This window comes from Triticum urartu, chromosome 3A, assembly GCF_056163025.1.
Source record: "Triticum urartu cultivar PI428250 chromosome 3A, HENAU_Tu73, whole genome shotgun sequence".
NCBI lineage: Eukaryota > Viridiplantae > Streptophyta > Magnoliopsida > Poales > Poaceae > Triticum > Triticum urartu.
This window is the reverse complement of record NC_141875.1, coordinates 328,139,972-328,146,538: the sequence shown is the minus strand read 5'-3', so window position 1 is coordinate 328,146,538 and position 6,567 is coordinate 328,139,972. Positions and strand designations below refer to the sequence as shown.

The 6,567-nt window shown below is 44.2% G+C and overlaps 2 pseudogenes; one reads left to right on the top strand and one right to left on the bottom strand.

Annotated features, from left to right (window-relative positions):
* Nucleotides 1-2,505: 2,505 nt before the first annotated feature.
* Nucleotides 2,506-4,406, bottom strand: LOC147979605 (uncharacterized; annotated as a pseudogene).
* An 833-nt stretch (nt 4,407-5,239) lies between these two features.
* Nucleotides 5,240-6,243, top strand: LOC147979604 (uncharacterized; annotated as a pseudogene).
* Nucleotides 6,244-6,567: the final 324 nt, after the last annotated feature.

The window sequence follows — 6,567 nt, the reverse complement described above, 5'->3', positions numbered from 1 at the left end:
ACTTCCCAATGCCTTCCCCTAGGCCCAAATCAAGGTGAAGTGTCATGTAGTCGGCGTTCACATAACACCACTAGAGGAGAGACAACATACCTCTCATCAAAATATCGAACGAATACCAAATTTACATGATTACTTATAACAAGACTTCTCCCATGTCCTAGGGAACAAACATAAATACTCACAAAGCATACTCATGTTCATAATCAGAGGAGTAATAATTATCATTAAGGATCTGAACATATGATCTTCCACCAGATAAACCAACTAGCATCAACTACAAGGAGTAATCAACACTACTAGCAACCCACAAGTACCAATCTGAGGTTCTGAGACAAAGATCGGATACAAGAGATGAACTAGGGTTCGAGAGGAGATGGTGCTGGTGAATATGTTGATGGAGATTGACCCCCTCTCAATGAGAGGATTTTTGGTGATGATGATGGCGATGATTTCCCCCTCCGGGAGGGAAGTTTCCCCGGTAGAACAGCTCCGCCGGAGCCCTCGATTGGTTCTGCCCAAGTTATGCCTCGAGATGGCGGCGCTTTGTCCCAAAAGCTTCCTATTGATTTTTCTAGGTCAAAACATGCCATATAGCAGAACATGGGCATCGGGGGCCTTCCAGGTGGCCCACAAGGCAGGGGGGCACACCCCCCACCCTTGTGGATGTCTGGTGGGTCCCCTCTCGTGCTTTGTTCGCCCAATATTTTTTATATATTCCAAAATAATTCTTCATGAATTTTCAGGACTTTTGGAGTTGTGCAAAATAGGTCTCTCAGATTTGCTCCTTTTCCAGTCCAAAATTCCAGTTGCATGCATTCTCCCTCTTCATGTAAACCTTGTAAAATACTCCCTCCGTCCGGGAAAAGTTGTCTTCGTGGCAATTTTACGAAAACCTCCTCGGTGTATTCCCGACAAACGACGCACTCCCCCACCTCCACTCCTCTCCCCGCCGGTTCCCCTGCTTATCTCCTCCCTTGCCGGAGCCCTCTGCTCGGCTCCCCAAGAAGCTGTTGCTGGCGTCGCCGGAGATTCCCCGCGCAAGAAGATCCCTGCTCTACTACCCCTCCTTGCTCCCCTCCTCCTCCACCGCATTGCTTCCCCGATGAGGAGAAGCATCGATTTTTCCAACCTCCTCCGACAGAAGCCGCAGCTGCCCTGCTTGCCGCCGCCGTAAGTGCCTCCTCCGCGGCTCTCTCCTGCTCGCGCAGCTCCAGCTTGCCTTCCTCCCCTAGCTTCCCTAGTAACCGCCGTGCTCTGCTCCGGCTGCTTCAGATCCGGCGGCGGCAAGGCTGATATGGTGGCTGCGAGGCCAGACGGCAGGAGACGTAACCGACGAGCCCGACGACAGCAAGCTTGATGGCGAGCTCGACGTCGGCGGAGACGTCTTCTGTACTGCGAACTCCACCATCCCTGCACATACTGTACTGCGAGCTCGACGACGGCGGTGGCATCTTCTTGGCAGGTTAAGCCTCCCTCCTTCAATTCCCCTCCATGATTTATGTGTCAAAACTGATTTTTTTACTGAAATTTGCTGCTTCTGACATTTGCTTAAGACTGCGAGGATCACACTTGTTTCTTCAGTTAGCAAAACCTGGTAGACAAATCTCACTAGGCCATTTGTTTCATGATGTAGCAAGTAATTTAGTCATTGTTTCAGACTGCAATCAAGTCTTCTGTCATTGTTTCAATATTCTTCAGACTGCTAGATTCAAGTTCTGCTATAAGTGAAAAAAGGGACATAACCACACCTGAATAATTTTCGAGTTCAGAACCACACATTTTATCATCCTACTTCCAGGAATTTTTCTTGATGAACCTGAGATTTATTGGTAAGGGTATTCACTAGTCTACTAAGTCCAGGGTATCAGTAGCATTTTCTTATTCTTTTGGCAAGTCTTTTCTTGGTTGCGCGGTTAACTGATCTTGTTAACATGTTAACTGAATTTTGCAAGGAAAATTGAACTTTGCGTTGTTGGACTGACAGGAGTAGAAAATTTGGAGTACACAGTGTACTGAGTTCTCTTACTCCGTCAAATTACTCTTGGCTATAGCTCCCATACAAAATTAAAGGATCGGAATTACTATTGCAAATAAATTTCTGATGTTTGAAAACATCACAATTTTTGAAAAATGCCCATGGGTACAATGTAGGTGTAGTAGGTTTTTGCCTATTTGCAAGTTTGGCATATCTTGCATGGGTTCAGGTACATCAGTATGTTGTTTCTATACCAGTAAGCTGGCATCAACCAAATACTTATATTATTCAAATAAATCCAAATACTTCTATCCTTTCTTTTCCTATCCTTTCTCATTGAACACATGACACAATACATACACATGACACAAAGCCATACACATGACACAAGACATACACATGACACAAAGCCATACACATGACACAAGACATACACATGACACAAGACATACACATGACACATGACACATCACATACTCCTATCCTTTCTTTTCCTTTTCCCTTTCCCTTTCTTTTTGAGCTTTCTCTATCTACTCATTTCCTTGTTCAATAATGGCCTTGGTGTCAGTAATTAGCTCCGGACTGCAGTATACACCGGTTATTTCCTCTCCAGCATTTTGTAGACGGTCCTTGTGTAGATGCGGCAGCTTATAGTTGTTTCCTCCTTGATCTTTCATCACTTCCACCATGACTGCTTGCAACGTCATAAAGCTTTTGAACATCTTATGGGGATCGTAGTTCTCAAACTCCTCCTCTACACCCTGTACCAGTTCCTGTATATTCATAGGCGCTCTGCAGTCGGTTAGGGATTGGAGGGAGCAGTGGAAACAAAGATCCAGAACATTGAGCTCAGGGCTGTTTGGTGGTTGTTGCAATAATCGAATATCCAGATCTATCTGTGCCACGGCTTCTAGAAAACCAGCATCATTAGGGAGGACATGCGGTGTTGCATTATCTTGTTGAATAAAGATCGTTGTGTCATTGTCACCGTCCAGCCATTTGTCTTGAATGGCAGGGATTACTTTATTGATCAAGTAATCTCTGCACACAGGTCTAGTAACTTTGACCGGCTTCAACTCTATTGTCCCCCTATCTCTATTCTGGCTTGTTCGTTGTGCCTCGATCTGTACCACGAACGGCCAAATGCCAAGTTTCCCATCAAATATCATCTCCCCATCTTCATTGTAGCGAGGTTTGGCTACAGCTGTTAGAAACATTACCTTCCCAATGCTATGAGTATTGTGCACAGTTCGATTTGGTTCTTCTTCTCCAGGCAGTACGTAGTAGCTACTCTTCACTCGGGTCATGTCATACCATTTCTCGTCGATGTGGACCATATTTGTCATTGGCTTGAAACTGGGCCAAGGACTTGATATCCATATTTCATCCATCATGGATAGGCAGAACTTTAGTCTCGCTATCTTGTTATGTGGCTTGAGGGTGGGTTTGATGGTGCTTGTGATGCGTTTCAGCTCTTGCAATTGAAATCTGTCATGTAGGGTTGATCAGGGCACACCTAAACACCTTGCTAGAGACCGGATTGTTCTTCTTTTCTTCAAGGGGATTGTGGCTGTTCTCGACAGATCTAGTTCTTTTCTCTTCCTACCACTTTTGTTCTTCTTGCTTGAAACATCAACTTCTTGGCCTGCCGCAAGTTGTCCTTTGGCTAGATTCCATATTCTTGTAACTGTTCGCAGGTGAACATTCAGCATCGTCACAATGAGCACCTTGTCATACACGTGAACCTGTCCATCTCTAAGCTCGATTACTCGCAGAGCAAAGTAAACACCATGTCTCTCCTTGTCTGTCAAGTCCTTGCCTCTTGGATTGCCATGTGCATCAGCTTCTTCCAATTCTGCATCTTCTTGTGCCTCTTGAGCTTCTTCCAATTCTGCATCTCCTTGTGCCTCTTGAGCTTCTTCCAATTCTGCATCTCCTTGTGCCTCTTGAGCTTCTTCCAATTCTACATCTCCTTGTGCCTCTTGAGCTTCTTCCAGCATCAAGTTCAAATCAATAGCATCACCCTGTTGAGCTTGTTCTTCTTGTTGAGCTTCGTCCTCATCTTCCGGCATCAAGTTCAAATCAATAGCATCACCCTGCTGAGCTTGTTCTTCTTCTTGAGCTTCGTCCTCCTCTTCCGGCATCAAATTCAAATCCATAGTTGTGTGCTCCTATCTGATCTCATAACAAGAGTATACAAAAGATGAATGGTGAGCATATAATCATAACAAGAAAACCATGAAGAATCCTAGACAAAAAGCAAAGAAACCAAGAAAGAGAAAAGTAGATATTAAAAGTACTCCTTGTTCATAAGCAACTACAGGTCCTACTACATCTCTCTTTTTTGCAGGGACCAGGGCAGGAATTAAAAAGCAAACAAAAGCAGGGGCCATGAGTACATCTCAACTTTTACTGTATTTCTTGTTGACAACTAGTGTAGATACACATTTTGAATATTGAAATTATCTTCTGTTAGTAGACCATGGCAGTAGTTATAGAACTATGAATATCTATTACTCCCTCTACAACATCAGAAAAGTTAATAACATGCTCTACAACATTTTCTGTAGAATAGAGTAGGCTTCAATTTGTCAAAACTGAATTTTACTCACTGAAAATATGACAGTGGAGTACTGTCCAAACTGTATTCACTGTCTAAATTTCATTGATGTCAAATTTTATTTATGTGTCAAGTTTGACATCAACTTGACTGAACATCAACTTGACAGATCAAAACCTGACAGAAATTGACAGGTTTTGGAATAAAATGACAGGATCTGAACATCAACTTGACTGAATAATATAGTGTCAATTCTGATTGTTAACAGCAGAATAATACAGTTAATAGCAGAGTAATGGAGTGAGAAATCTTACTATAAATTCAGTTACTGTAGTTACTGAAACTTCACTGTAATTATGCAAATGAAATTATTATTCTGTAAATTCAGTTAACAATCAGAATTATGTAATGGAGTGAGAAATCTTAGTGTAAATTAGGTTAACAAGAAATCTTAGTGTAAATTCAGTTAATAGTGTGTTCCTAAATAATCTGAGATTTATTGTCAAGTCTGAGATTTTGACAGAAATGTTGTGACATGTTCAGACTAGGACTAATCAAAGTTCAAAGAATTAGTAGAAGAAGCTTGTATTTTCAGCTTATAAATTTTAGGACTATGTGAATAAAATGCTTTCAACTAAGAAGATAATCTGTCTTCCCATCTCACTGCTCACTGCTAGCAAGAGTAGAAGAAGAAGAGTTCCAAATAATGTTTCCAATTTGGCTAAATCTGGCCTGAATTTGCTGTAATTTAGTACATGATTTTTTCCTTCTTTTGTCAATGATTCTGACCTCTATAACCTTTCTCATCATCTCATGATTCTGCCCATGACTTATTTTTTACTGCCATGAATGATTCTGCCCCTCTGTAACATTTTTTTGACAGTACTAAAGATTGGTCCATCAGAAATCAACATCAATGTTAACTGAATTTTTTCAAATTACAGAGCAAGCAAGCAAGCAATGTACACAGATCAGTTATGTTTTAAATTACAGAGCAAGCAAGCAAGGCACTGGAGATGAACAAATTACAGAACCTGTACTTGTTCTCACCAGCAGCAGCACGAGTAGGGGATCTCAAGCGGCAGCACACGAGAAGGGGATCTCCGGGCGGCAGCACGAGCAGGGGAGGAGCAGCAAGTTGCGGAGAAGCAGCAGAAGGGGCTCCAGCTTGAGGTCCAGGATCGCAAAAGAGCTTGAGGATGAGCTTGAGGGAGCTCGTGGTCCAGGCGCGGCGGGAGCTCATGGTCCAGGCGCTCGAGACCCAGGCGCGCGCGGGTCCTGGCCGGCAGCGGCGCAGGCCCTGCGAGGAAGGAGGGGATATCATCGACGCAGGTCCTGGGCGGCGGAGGAGCACGTCTTGTGCGGTGACGGAGCAAGCAGGGTGGCGCAAGTCCTTGGCGGCGGAGGAGCAAGCAGGGCGGCGCGGGTCCTGGGCCGCGGAGGAGCACGTCCTGTGCGGCAACGGAGCAAGCAGGGCGGCGCGGGTCCTGGGTCGCGGAGGAGCACGTCCAGTGCGGCGGCGGAGCAAGCAATTGGGCGGCGCAGGTCTTGGGCTGACGAATGGCCCTGGCGACGCGCGCCGGCGATGGGCGGAGGAAGAAGGAAGAAGACGCGACCTGTATGGTGACCTGTTTGTAACAAATTTGAAGTTATAAGGGTGTTTTTGAAAAATTGACATTACACTACGCTGTGGACAACTTTTCCCGGACGGAGGGAGTAAGAGAGAAAAGGCATAAGTATTGTGATAGAATGTGTAATAATAGCCCATAATGCAATAAATATCAATATAAAAGCATGATGCAAAATGGACGTATCAGCTGTTAGTAGTACCGGTCAAAACAAATCGGTCTCACCGAGATGCATAAATGCCAAAGACAGTGAGCTTCGGTGAAGCCGAGTTTTTCAAATTGGTCGTACCGAGATAGAAATAAGGATCAACCTAAGTTCTTTCGGTGGAGCCGACTTTGACTGAATTTGTCTGACCAAAATGACACTTAGAGGGTTCTAGAAATCAGGCGTAATCAGATCGATG